Below are 14,872 nucleotides of genomic sequence, written 5' to 3'. Positions count from 1 at the left end.
TGTACGGAGTGACCTTGATACAAAGCAGATGTCATACAGTAGTTAAGACATGGTAGCTAATGTTTTATAAGTTTAAAACTAGATAAATTGTGTTTAATTGCATTTTGAAAATAAGGTACCTCATATACCATCTGAAGACAGGATGGAGTGAGAAACTGACATCCAAACACCTCCAACCTGCACAGGCTAAAGTGAAAACACACATAAACATAAACAAGCATATCAGATGATAACACGAATGAATTACACATGAAAATGGCAGATGAAAAATTTAACGTTGACCAAGGCATGTCCCAACAAGATGGTGAGCAGACATTCCCACTGTGGATCAACCCAAACCCAATGCATAGCGAGATGAAAATGCCACAAAAATCAGGCACAGTGTGCAGTGATTTGGGATCGGATGCTATTGGCGAAAAGGGAAATGCACAAGCTTATAAGACACACTTACAAATGTTACATCCACATACCATAGACCCACGCTAGCGCTATACACCACATAAGTGTAATATTGACAGTGGGGAATTCTGACCTCTCTTTGTGATTCATGGCGAGTTCTTTTAGTGAAACGTCAGTGATGTGACAGCCATTCAGGACAACAGATTTTAGTCTTATCCTATAATAAATGAACATCAACGAAGGATTAACACATGATTAGTCCATCAACAGTCCATACAAGCGTTCATATATTCATTTATCTATCCATGCTACATGCTGCCATCCAGGACCACTTTTTTTTTACTTTGCAGTGATTTTAACTTTTAATTACAATCATAGCAATGATTGTAAACCATTTCAAGTAGCCAGTTTACCTGAAGTATATAAGGTGTAAGTCCCATAATTCAAGTTATTAAAGGTGAATATTTGTCTTAAGGTTATCATGAAGGTCGGGTTAGAGAAGCTGTTGTAATACTTGGGGTCAGGGTCAGTCTCCAGGAAATGAATGTAAGTGTGTGCTGTGTCTTCTGAAGTGTGTGCGTGGACTGACCCTGAGGCGCAGTCGCTCAGAGCTTTCACTCCCGTGTCCGTCACTCCACTCCAGCTCAGGTCCACATCGACCACGTGATCGCAAAACTGACCAACCAGAGAGAGCATCTGGTCGCCATGGAGACGGGGACCGGTACAACTCGTGACCTTGAGTTCCTGTAATTAACAAGAGACAGAATGAACACAACATGAACTATTCAGTGTGCATGTGTCTATGGTTAGAGAGCATTTTCAAGTGTGTCTAAAACAAAGGACTTTGTACATATTGACTGAATTAATAGCAGACAGTAACATTTTATATACTGTAGTGTCATGTGTTTTATTAACGCTGACAGCAGGCTGGTGCATTCAGGGTGTGAGGTCCATAAAATAATGTGTCAGTACATTGTAAATTGTAAGTGCATTTCATTGTTAAGTGACAGTAAAATCCACCTGAATATTTTTCCTTAAACATCCACAAGTGCTACGCTGTGAAGTCATGTGATAGCAAACATCTAAAAGCTTTTACCAAACATCCCTCCTTGATCAGAGTTTTTCATCAGTTACCCTCCGATCCTAAATAATCAATAAAGCGCCTTGACTCTGTAGATTTGTTTTTTATATATACCTGCAGAGAATTTCTGCACAGAGAGAAAAACATCTCCAGCCCAGAGGAGGAGACAGACAACCCACTGCAGCTGTACAGGCACAGGCTGCGAGGACGACGTCTGCCCACACACAGCAACCACCGGTCGGTTAAAGCAGAGTTTTCAACCCTTAGATTCTTCCCTTCAGAGAGAGAAATGAGGAGAAAAACGTAAAGTAATGCTTAATGTATGCTGCTTTTTTTATTGTTATTATTATCAGTGCAAACATTTGACTCTAACCTACAGTTTGAGTGCAGGTCTGAGTTATCATTTGAATGTTTGTCCAGGGAGTGGTACTGTACAGGACTTACATCATGAGAACACACCATGTGCTGCTACTTTGGAAAGTTTGGGACGTCCCTTTGACCTGTGTCCAATGTTTAACCTGAACCTTAAATAGCCTAACAGCTGTATGATACTGTAGCTGCAGCCACAGCACGCAGCATTATTTTCAAGTGAGTTGTGTTTACGGCATCTGCAGACTGACTCACAGAGCGAGTGATCGGTGGCCAGGTTGTGCAGGCGGCGGCAGACCTGCGCCGCTCTGCACAAATCGCTCAGAGGCACCAGAGACAAGATGGACATCCACACCTCATCAGGTAAACACAGCCAGCCGTCACACTTTGGGACACCTGCTGGCTGAAACACGGCAACAACACATGAATACACAGTTCAACTTGGAAATGTATTAATAAACAGGACTATTTCAACTCCAAATCTTCAGAACTACATTTTTGCAAAACAATTAAAATTCAAGATTGTGCAGTGATATTATAAACAAAATCAGTTGTAAAGCTTTCTTACGCTGGTTTTACAGCTGTTGGTCACATTGACAAGCGATGTTGTACCTGTAATAACACACACACATTCATTCATTCATCTTCTGTAACCCCTTGTCCTGTGAAGGGTCACGGGAGGGGCTGGAGCCTATCCCAGCTGTCATCGGGAGAGAGGCGGTGTACACCCTGGACAGGTCGCCAGTCTATCGCAGGGCTAACACAGAGAGACAGACAACCATTCACACTCACATGCACACCTACGGCCAATTTAGAATCACCAATTAACCTAATGAGCATGTCTTTGGACGGTGGGAGGAAGCTAGAGTACCTGGAGAGAACCCATGCAGACACAGGGAGAACATGCAAACATGCAGGCCCCAGTTAACCTGGATTCAAACCGGGAACCTTCTTGCTGTGAGGCACTATGTCTCTGTGCCGACCACACACACATACATATATATTCATATTCTGGTAGAGTTTAAGAGTTATACTTCTTCAGAGTTATGAAATGTCTAACAATGTAATCCTAACAAACAAGCAAAAAATCTGAAAACCAACTTTTACTCATTCCCCACAGTGTAACAGTGTCAACAAAATTCTGTCCTGAAATCATGAAGCACAAACACCAGCTATTTTTCAGCTCAAATGAAAATCTTTTTTTTTTTTGTCTTGTGACTTGCTGCTGGATCAGTCTCTGATGAAACGTGAAATTAATTTCAAACAAGGCCCGCCAAAGAGGAACAGACACAGAGTCGTGTTCAAGCTGCTAAAAATACATCGGTCATACGACGCGTTTGTGACTTTGCTTTTTGTTTTCTTTAAAAACATTCAATGATGCTTGTTGTTGGTGTGCGTGTATGTTTGGTGTTAAACTTACCCTCTGCTGATGATTTTAATCCAGGGTCATCATGATGATGACGTGCCTCTGTAGGCTGCAGAAGTGTTGGCGTACCCCTGTCCCTGTGAGGTGATGCACGTTTCAGTCCGTCATCTGGTGTCCTTGTGTGTCTTGGGGAGTTCAGCCTCTTCATGGATTTGATTTCGTCTTGACTGACGCTGTTAGAGACAGAGGGTGAGCTTCACATTATATCATCAGACACTTTAGGCCGCTTTTGAAGGAGCCATGCTTTTATTTTGGAAAACTGATCTGACATCCATTATCAATACTTGAAAAATTTGCATGTTTGAGCAAAACCTGATTTATAATGAATTAAATCCAGACAAACATTATTATTACTTTTGCACAAATTATACAACAAAAGAAGATCCTTTAGTATGTGTTCATGGGATTACTTCATCTGTTACCATGGTAATGTTCCCCTGGACGAGGACGTGTTTGAATTTTCCCAGAGCCTTACGGGACGTCGAGCTCCACTTCTCTTTTGTGGACTCTTGACGGCCCTCTGATGACCCTTCCTGTCTGGGTGACGTCTAATCTCGTTTTGCTTCAGTCCTGACCAGAGACAAACATAGAGGGAGGCTGAGAGCACAGCTGATTACTCAACAGCTTTCACCTCAGGATGCCTTGAAGTAGTAGAGAGAGCTAACTCTCCGCACATGCTGCATCATGTTTATGATTTATGAGTAGTTTCATGTAAGGCTGGAGTTTCATGTGTGTGACACTTGTTACCTGGTTTAGCAGTAAGAGCAGCGCCTTCCTCCATCGTGGAAACGTCATCAGGTTTGGTCCTCAAATGCTCCGTCTGTGTGCTAACCTCATCGTTTGACGTCACGGCTTCTGCAGGTTTCTTCATTAAATCAGCGCGTTTGATGTAATTCGGGACCGAATGTGCCGTGGTGGTGGTTTTCTGACACAAATGTGTGCTTTTAGCTTCGCAGGCTGCAGGTGTTTGCTTGACACTTTCGCTAGATTTGGTCTCTTTCTTACTGACAACAAATGTTTCCCTCTCCTCTGCGGTTTCCAGAGCTGTAACCCTTTTGCTTCCCGTGAGTTGTTTTGGACTTGTGGCGGCAGAGGTCAGGTCAAGGCAAGATGCTGTTAATTCGGAAGAAACTGCCTTCACGGACGCTTCCTCAGACTTCTTCAGCTCTTTGTCAGGTGACTGTCTGAAGCTTCCTGATTCAGTACATTGGCTTTGTCTGAGTCTGATGTGATGCAGCTGATGCACACATAGCTGGTACTGCTCATAAACAGTCAAATGTGATGGTAGGTTCAAATGACAGGTGGAATTGGGCTCCTCTGGATCACTGTTTCCCTTTTTATCACTTGCACACACAACTAAATCTGAGCTTGATTCTCTTTTAATCTTTCTACAATTTTCCTCCACCCTGTCATCTCCTATTCTCTCCTTCTGATCATCTTCAGTCTCAATTTTCTTCAGTTCCCTCTGATTCTCTAACATCTCTCCCTTTGACTGAGCTCCAGCTGTTCTATAAATCATGACGGTGAAATCGTTGCTTCTAAGTAACGGTTTTGAGTCACTCGCTGCAGCAAACACTGCGCTCTCTCCACGGCTGCCGTTGCTCCAGGATGCCGTGGGTTCTTTGATCAAGTGCGTTGCAGCGTCTGATGCAAGCGTTTGATTTGTGCGGCTGTCAGGCATGTCTGTCTGGTGCCTTTGATTAGATGTGTGGACCCTGTTTTTTCTGCAGTTGTCTTGGAGAGGAGTCAGTTTGTTGATGGTGTGTTGTAGCTCCACTGGTTTCACATCTTCCCTCTTCTCAGGCAAAGTTTCCTCATCTTCATTAAAGGAAAAGGAGAAAGGGTCGTGGATATCATGTGGAGAGGGAGGTTTGTGTCCACAGAGGTAATTATTTTGCTCATTATTTTTATAGTTTGATGAGCCAGGTGGCCAGATATTCTCCAAACTCCTTTCTCCTCCACATATCCCATTATTACCAAGTGAAACTGGCAGATGGTATTTAGCTGCAGATGAATGTTTATACGCATCAGATCTGTCCTCTGTTGCTCTCTTTTTTATATCAGACGATATCAAACTGTTCACGTTGCCCAATTCATGGCAAACCTCTGATCTACCACGGAGGAATCCATTAGCCCAGCCCAACACCAGCCTCAGCTTCTGCTGCTCACTGAAGTCAGAGTCACTGAGGAGAGGGAAGCTCAGCTCCTGGTGGAAGTTCCGCCTACGATTCCCAGAATCCTCCAGGAGTTCAGACACAGGGCGTACCTCCATCTGAAAAGCTGTCTGTGCCACATGTTCCACAGATTTATCCATTGTCATATGTTGGGGCACCTCACACAGCCTTCAGGTTTTCTCTTGATGCAAAAAAAGAGATTAAGATCAGCCAATACTATAAAAACAATGTCCTGTAAAAAAGAAGCAAAACAAGTCTTTACTTCGCACACATCTACATGATCTTCTCTATGAATCACGTTAGAACAGATAAACTTTGACCTGGTTTAGTAGAATAAATAGATACTCTTACCCAGCAGCTTACTGACTCCCAGTTACAGAGAAGATCTGCTATAACATGGTTTAAGTAAATAAATATTCAAAACTGTACATATATCTAATCTGGCTGCAGACTGCACTCCAGACAGTAAAGCTTCCAACACTCCTCGTATCCTAGAAATCTTGGGTCGCTCACCCAAACGTCACCATAGAGATGGCAAACAAAAGCTGCAGGGACTCGTTTCCACCACATGGAGGAGGCAAAGCTCAGAGGAAACAAGTCTGAATGCTAAACTTCATTTAACATGTGATGCTCACCTGACGCCTCACAGAAAGAAGGTTCCGGGTTCAAATCCAGGTCAACTGGGCCTTTCTGTGTGGAGTTTGCATGTTCTCCCTGTGTCCGTGTGGGTTCTCTCCAGGTACTCCGGCTTCCTCCCACCGTCCAAAGACATGCTGGTTAGGTTAATTGGTGATTTTAAATTGGCCGTAGGTGTGAGTGTGAATGGTTGTCTGTCTCTCTGCACTGTAATAAATTACCAGCATTTCACAATAATTAAAAGTATTATTTTACAGTAACATGTTGTAATTAAGTTCCCCTGTAATATCCCAATTAATACCTGTAAAAACTACAGTATCCTTGGATTTTACAGCATTTAACTGTTATTTTACAGTAAAATCCTGCAATGAAAAAACCCCTGTAATGTCACAACAAGGTCTGTGATATCACAGCAACACAGTCAAAAATTGCAAGGATTTCACAGCATTCAACAGTATTATTACAGTGAACTATTGTACTGAAATATTCATATTCCCTGGTAAGTTCCGTGACATAACTGAACTTGGTTTTGAACTGAAGGCGCAATTTCTCTTTTCTCTTCTGGGCTGAGTGGAGAAGGTAAGCAGCATCCATAACTTCTGTTTGCAGCACTTACACCCACATATTATTTTCAATATGATAATAATATTTACTTTCAAATGAATGTTTATCGCATGACACAGTTCATATTTTGTTAGCAAGTTTTTATTTGCTATATGTGAGAAGAAGAGCAAGAAATAAGAAAAACGAATGACAAAGTAAGTGAAAAGGTTTGTGTTTAATGTCGCTACTGTACTTTTAAATGTGTTATATGGTTAGGGCACTAGCCCCAGGTTTGATCAACCATGTAGATGAAGCTTGAAACTAAAGAATTTCCCTCCAGGACTCAGTGATTCTGATGAAGGTAAAATTCTCCCTTCTAATAACACTTTTGAAGGTTTATTACATCATCAATTCCAACAGTTTAAAGGTTTAATGCACCCCAGTGCTAAACAATTGCTCTAATGACATAGAGGGAAAAAGGCGCGGGCGCGAAGAACCATGCGTCTACATCCGAAGCTGCAGTCCCCGGGTCTGCAGACACAGCCTTCTCGGTTTGATATGAAGCTGAACCACTAACCATATAACACATTGAAAAGTACACGTCGCGAAATTAAACCCTTACCTTTACATTTACGGCTTTTTTTTTTTTAATTGGAGCGGGGTTTCCCCAAGTTGAAACATGACCCGAGAGCAAAAGCGGTTTTGCTGAACGGTGGCCGATTGAAGCATGGCTGTTTTTTTTTTTTTTTTGGTTTGTTTTATAAGTGTGTATATATATATATAATTACTTGAGATTGTAATGCCTGTACCGTCTGGACCCCAGGAAGACTAGCTGTCGCCTTGGCGTCAACTAATGGGGATCCTTTTTAAATAAACAAATAAGCAAATAAAAAAAAACATTAGATTCTGAATTCAAAAAATAATGGCCGTAGTGAGCGGAGCCTTCGGTCGCCATTTTGGTTTTGCTTTACTCCGCCCACACGCGGATACTCCAAATATGGGCATGGGCGTCGTGTTGGGGCGGACCTAAGGCAGCCTGGACGTTGAAACTTCCCGCCCGCTCAACTTCCCGCTACCGTGTTAGCTCAGGCTACTGAGCTAGGCTAACCGCTATCCGAGGTGCTAGCAGCCGGCTAACACGGCAAAGCGGCAAACTCCCCCTTTTTCCTCACCCGTCTTCCCAGCACCCCAGCTCACCTTGCTTGAGGTAAGTTCACCCGAAGCTATATAACACTCGAAATCATGAGTTATGTCTTAATTTTAGTTATACTATACAAATAATAAATGTAGTAACTTGGTTAAATAGCTGTAGATTTTGTCGACTTATGTTGTCATAAAACATTTACTCAAACATCTACAGCATTCTACCAACGAACCTGAATCAGATAACTTCACATTTAAACTTTAAGTTATATTTTTATTATTGAATTCATATTTTACACAACTTTAGTGGATTATGTTCCTTGAATATGTTTACTATCGTTAATAAACAACGTTACATGTGCTGGTTGCTGTTTAAAGTTCTTACCATACATGACATCATGATCTGAAAAAGACAGGTACATTTATTTTTATTACAAGATGATTATCTTTCAGTAACTGGTTCAAATCATGGCTACCCTTGATGTCTCCTCCATTATCTGGCTTGATATAAGGACAAATAACTTTTATTTAGAGACTGTCAGTATATGTACTGGTATTATTTTTTTAAATGTGACATAATAGTTTCGTTAACTTATACTTTTTTCCCTTCCACAGATACAGTGATGATAACTGGTGACGGCATGGGGCCTAGAGAGCTGTGACCGCCATGGGAAGCAACCTCAGTCTGCAGGATGTCCTCATCTGTTGGTTTGGCTGGGGTGGACTGCGGTGGAAAATCCTTTTTCCCTTTTTTTCTCTTTTGTTCTGTAACAAATATTTTTAAATATTATATTAAAATTTCTTTTTGTATTTGCAGTCCTTTTGTCTTTTATGCTTACTGTAGATCTTTCACAAATGTCACTGTTAATCTGAAAGTTAAAAAACAATAATCAATGGTGTTCAACACACGAGATAGAATATAGAATTGTAGTTTATGTAAAAAGGTAACAAAAATGCTAAAATGACAACAATATTAACACTGAAAACCGATGAATGTCAGCAAGTCCAACATTTGCTGTTAATTTAAATTATATTTAGTCTTTTCTATTTTAATAACAAAAATATTACTGTTATACAAGCAGTGGTTTAACAAGTTAGGATCAAATGCATTCAGGGAAAGAAATACCATGGCCTGTCTGGTGCACATCTGTAGCAACAAAGGTCTGTTCAGGTTTGTCATTAATCATTTTAAGTTACACAAATCATATTGTAAATGCACATAGATCACCACTTTTTAATGATTTTAAGCTATTCTGACATTAACGTTACCTGTTAACGTTATATTGCCAAAACCAAGTTCAAGATTAACACTACATGAATGTTAACTAACTTACGAGGTGCACCATTTTCCCCAACCTTATACAGAGGCAGTAGGTTTAAAGGTATCATCATCGTAAAGTCTATATTACTTCCATAGTACGTATTGATTTCTATACAAGTCGGTTTAACAACCGTGACAACCAACAATGTGCTCCCGTTAACATCGCAGCTAATGAAATACCCGAAGGCTAATTCATTAGCTGGCTAACTAGCTAGCTAACAAGCTGAGCTAACGCGCCTGTTTTGATAAGCGCAAACACCAATGCTTGCTAATTAGTGTGATCATATTTAGAATAAAAACAGTGTTTCACTCACCGAAAAAACTGGAGAGCAGATTTCGTTGAAGCCATTATTTATTCGGTATTTGTCAATGGCATTTGTGTGTACAATTTTCCAAAACTGACTATAAGCACGGCTGGGTGTTTAGCTAAAGAAGCAGTAGGCGTGTTCGACTTCATGCAGATCTGTGCAGATCTGACTTGACGTGATGCATGCTGGGTTGTTCATGCTCATAGACCTCGAATATGATTGGTTAAAATGAACTTGTTCTACCCAGCATGCATCACGTCAAGTCAGATCTGCACAGATCTGCATGAAGCCGAACACGCCTACTGTTGCCAGATCAGATTGACAGTTTCCAGCCCAATCACATCTTAGAACCCGCCCAATCCAATAAAAACCAGCCCAAACCACGAAGTTGCCAGACACCGTGTAAACCCGTAAAATTATAACACATGCAATAGAAATAATAATAAATAATAATAATAATAATAGATTTTATTATTTACATCACAAATGACCCTTACGAGGACTACTTGCAAAACAATTTAAAACAAAAAAATAAAATAAAATAAAATAAACAAGCACAGAGCGCCTCTCCCTCCCCCTCTTTTTCTCCTCGCTGCTTTCCACACCTGTGGTGCTGAAAGACGCACAACGACCTGGCCGTACAGCAGCTAATTGAGATTCCGAACACACAACCACGAAAAACTATTTTTTTTTTAAAAAACAAACAAAAAAAAAAACAAAAACAAATGCCATAGAATACGTGTTTTGTTTGTTTGTTTGTTTTTAGTTTTGTTTGGTTTAGTTTCTAAACTTATTATATTACCTACAAGTCACAGTAAAACGTGCATATTTTGCCATAACTAGAACATTTTTAGAATTTATGTATAAATGGTTTTAACTTGACAAAATTATCAATCTAAATGGATTATTATTTTATTATTTATTTTAGTGCGACAGATTTCATGTTTTTAACAACATACTAATGATCATAATCTGCATTCAAACCAAAATTCGTATTGTTGGTTGCCTTTGTGTAATTTCTCCTTTTTCTTTTCTTTCTAGGTCATCAGAGGGCGAAGTTAACCATCCCATTCAGTGTCAGTTTAGTGTCAGGCTAAGAGTGAGGAGAAATAGATTGGGTAGGTGATCAGTTAAAATGCATCACAATGTTCCACTGTAAATTGGTTGGATGTGAGCATGTGTCTGAGAATGTGTATAGCTTTGTTCAGCACACAAAGCTGCATAGTAATGTCCCCAATTATCACTACCAGTGTGGTGTGCCTGACTGCTCACGGAGGTACAGAAAACACACAGGACTACAAATTCATATGTATAGGCAGCATAGGTCCTACCTGCAAGCTGCTGGGCCTACACTGCCTGACACATCAGCTCTACCACCTGACACATCAGCTCTACCACCTGACACATCAGTTCTACCACCTGACACATCCATGAAATGTCTGCTTGAGGCTTGTGCATTTAAGTGTGACACTTTGGCCTCTTTCATTAAGCATCTGAAGACACACATAAGGGGAGGAATGGAAACTAGATGTCCATTTAGAGGTTGTGATTGCAGGTTCACACACGTGATGACTTTTGCTTCACATATTTCCAGGAAACATAGGTGTGCAGAGGATTCAGTTTTAGATGACTTTGTTCTAGACAAGTCTGTTACAACAGAGCCATTGCCAGGACCCAGTCAGTTGTATTCAGAAGCTGCTGGTGAATATAATGAACCAGAAATGCCATTAGCTGTGGACGAAAATCTATTTTTACAGAACCTTACACTTTTCTACTTGAAATTGCAATCTAAGCTACTCTTACCAGCAAGCACCATACAAACCATTATTGACGACTTTCAAAGTGCTCATGAACTTGGCCTGTCTAATTCACTTAACATTCTGAGTGAGAAATTGAAAGAACTCAGAATCCCTCAGTCCACTATAAGCAGCATCATTGAGGAAATGAACAGAGATGATCTACTCACACTCTATAACAGGGGAAGGCTCAGTACAGATGCAAAGAGGAAGGCTGCTTATAAAGAGTGTTTTAACTATGTTCATCCCGTGCCTTTGCTCTTGGGCAATGATGAAAATGACAAAGAATGTTTTGCTCAGTATGTGCCTATACAGGAGACATTGGTGACGCTGTTTAAAAATGAGTCTGTACGAGAACAGCATACCTTGACACGTTTGCAGCCATCTACTGATGCTGTCTATCAGGATGTCAAGGATGGAGAAGGATTTCAGATTTCAGAGTAATCCAATGTTGAAAGCTGACCCTTCCTCACTTGGTTTGATACTGTACCAAGATGGATTATAAGTCTATTAGGGTTTGATATGGGAAAAGGCACAGATGAACACCTTGATAAATTCCGCATGCAATAGTCGCAAAATCTATTTAAAACTGAAACTATCTTTGCTTATTAACAGGTGCTTCTTGGGCATCAATCCAGAAAGAGGCTCAAAGACCAAGAAGCGGACACGAGTGAACCCACATGTGAGCACCTTTTTAAGGAAACTCATTGACTTTGAGTGGGCATCATAGTTCCCATAGTTTTTTTTTGCAGCCGCAGTTGTCAGGCTCAGTTTTGAGAAGTTCTTTTTGTAATTTTTTTTTTAAGTCAAATATTTGCACAGCACTGTTGTGTGTGGACTCATTATACAATGACTGAGACGGGAGCGCCTGACCCCTTTGTGACATCCATTCATTGCTCTCTCCCTTCCTCTCTTACCTTGCTTTTGGAAAGTTTATGATGGAGCTGAATTTCTGGAACTCTTGAATTTCTCTATTTCTATTTGTAAATAAATATGCCATTGGGCTAACATTGAATTTACCACAGAGTTGTGTGTGTGTGTGTGTGTGTGGGGGGGGGGAAGTTCACATTAACTGTGAATTTACAATGATTGTAAATTCACAGTTAATGGAAACTTCATCTGCATTACTTTCACAGTAAATTACTGTCAACCTGTGCATTACTTTCACAGTACACACTGTAAAAGTACAGGACCTTGTTGTGATGATGTACAGCAAAAGGTTGTAATTCCACAGTAATGTACTGTAATATCACAGTAACTGCTTTGTCATTGAAACTGTAAAGTTACAGTTTACAGTTGTGCTTTCACAACAATGCATTGTAATATCACAGATGTGAAATTACAGTAAATTGCTGTGAGTACATTTCACAGTATATTGCTGTAATCCTACTGTGAAAGTCATGCAAAACTTATCCAATTATTTATTGTGAATTCACAGTGAAAAAATTTACAGTGTGTGTTAGCCCTGCCATAGACTGGCAACCTGTCCAGGGTGTACCCCGTCTCTTGCCCGATGACAGCTGGGATAGCTGATATAGATTGCTCACACAAAAACAACCCACACAGTAGAGACCATATTTCAATATATATATTTTAATATATATATATATTCATTAGGGAGCTTTATTGTGGCAGTATTAACATATAAAACAATCCATCTTTTCTTTTGTAACATACAAACATTTAAAAGTTTCACTTCACAAAGTTCATAAGGCTTGGTTGTCCCAGAAGAGAGGGGGGTCGTTATTTAGGAATTTTTTTTTTCCTTTTTTCTGATTCTTCTTAAATTAAATGTCCCAGAGTTTCTTATTAAAAGAGACTAAATAACAAAAAGAAACAACAACTAAATAAAAAAACAACAAAACAATCAGTTTGACTAACAATTAAAAACAACACAGGGACCGTGCAAGAGAATCTGCTACTGTACATGCCCACACAACACTGAGATAACATACAGTTTATTTTCTTATACCATGTGACGTCCAGTAGTTTTGCATATAGTAGACCTGAGTTCAAATATTTAAAATCTTAAATAAATTAATTAAGAAGTAGTATTTGTGTGTTTAAACAGTTTGAATTCCCGGTGGTGGTAAAACATTTCTGTTGGATTTAACTTTACTCATAATTAAAGATAATTAAATTTAAGGTTTGTAAATACTTGACTCATGTCACGAAAGTTTAAGTAACACCTCAAATGTGTGATCTTTGATTTGTTGTTGTTGTTTTTAAATCACAGTTTTATTTATGTAGGCAACAATAGTTGTACTCTCAGTCCATCTATATGCTGTTGGTCAAACACAAGAACTCAAGATGAGTAGCTCAAAACAAGAGCTACATCTGTGGTTAAATCCCCCTTTAGAGGGTGCTAAACTGATAAATAAGCTACAAACTAATATAATGCTACAGTGTCATATGGAGCCACGGCCATTTTTATTTTTTATTTTTTAAATCACAGAACTAAAAGGCCTTTATGTTTGCAATGAGTTGAGGTGTCGTTTTACTTTGCATTGACTCTGTTCAGCATTTTTAACATACGCAAATGTTTGTCTGATATTCAACTAATAGCAAGATAATTGAGATACAATGAACTGTTTTGATTCTTTCAGCTGAAAGTGAATGAACCCCAAACCCTGCTTGTGATATACGATTAGCTAACATGCTAGCATGCTCCATTAGCAATGAGGTTAGGCGTTGGCGCTAACATTTAGCATCTGATGTTAATGATTTAGAAACACACAGCAGAAGCATGATGACATTTACAAGTTAAGTAGACAACTTGTTAGAAGCCAGTGAGGCATAATTTGACTGGATCAGTCGAGAGGAAGCTAACAGCGTTAGCGACCACACGTATCCAGGTTGAAACAAACCCCAAAGCATACAGCGTGACAGGTTTTTAAAACTGCTCAGATGACCAGTGCCTGATTTTAATTTAGATAAAAGCCTCTGATGTCTCAGACTTGCTTCTTTTCTCCTCCCTCCTCTTGATAAAAAACAGAGAGCATGCATTCGTCTATGATGATTGAGACAGCCAAGCCTAAATCTAGATTGCTTTACACGGACAAGACACACAGAGGGAAGAGAGAAAGGAAATCTTTACCCAGACCGGGTATTTTGCCACAGCTATAAACACACTATTTACAAATGAGGGCATGCAATTTGCATTGAGAGGTCAGCAAAAGGAGCCAAGTGAGAGATTTCCCGGTTCAGTTGGAGGATGATGGAGCAGAGTCTTTTTTTTTTTTTTAAATCTACAGCTCGAGCATTTTGAGGCTGGAGGAGAAACGGTTACAAATGAAGACAGGACGATATCCCTTTCTGTTAGTTATCGTGACGATGGTGATGACGATCATTTAGCAGTGCATACAGATCAGCCTCGACAGTGAAGCTGGTTTTATTTTACAAAAAAATGCAAACATTGTCGTCATAGTGGTTTGGCCCTTTGCTCGGTTTCGCCATTGAAACTCAGTGCATGTGCTGTAGTAGGAAAATAAATGCTTTGTCCCAAATAGACCGTGTTTCTGCTGTTACTGCATATTTGCTATATGCATAAAGATTGTTAATGCATAAAGTCTACAGAGTTACAGGACAACACAGCCGACAATATGACATGAGGCAGCAACACTGGGTAAGAGAGAATCAGAGGTGAGCTGATGGAAAAACGAGCAGCGGCCTCCGT

Source organism: Chelon labrosus (genome assembly GCF_963514085.1).
Source record: "Chelon labrosus genome assembly, chromosome: 9".
NCBI classification, from domain to species: Eukaryota; Metazoa; Chordata; class Actinopteri; order Mugiliformes; family Mugilidae; genus Chelon; species Chelon labrosus.
Note: the sequence above shows the minus strand (reverse complement) of the source record.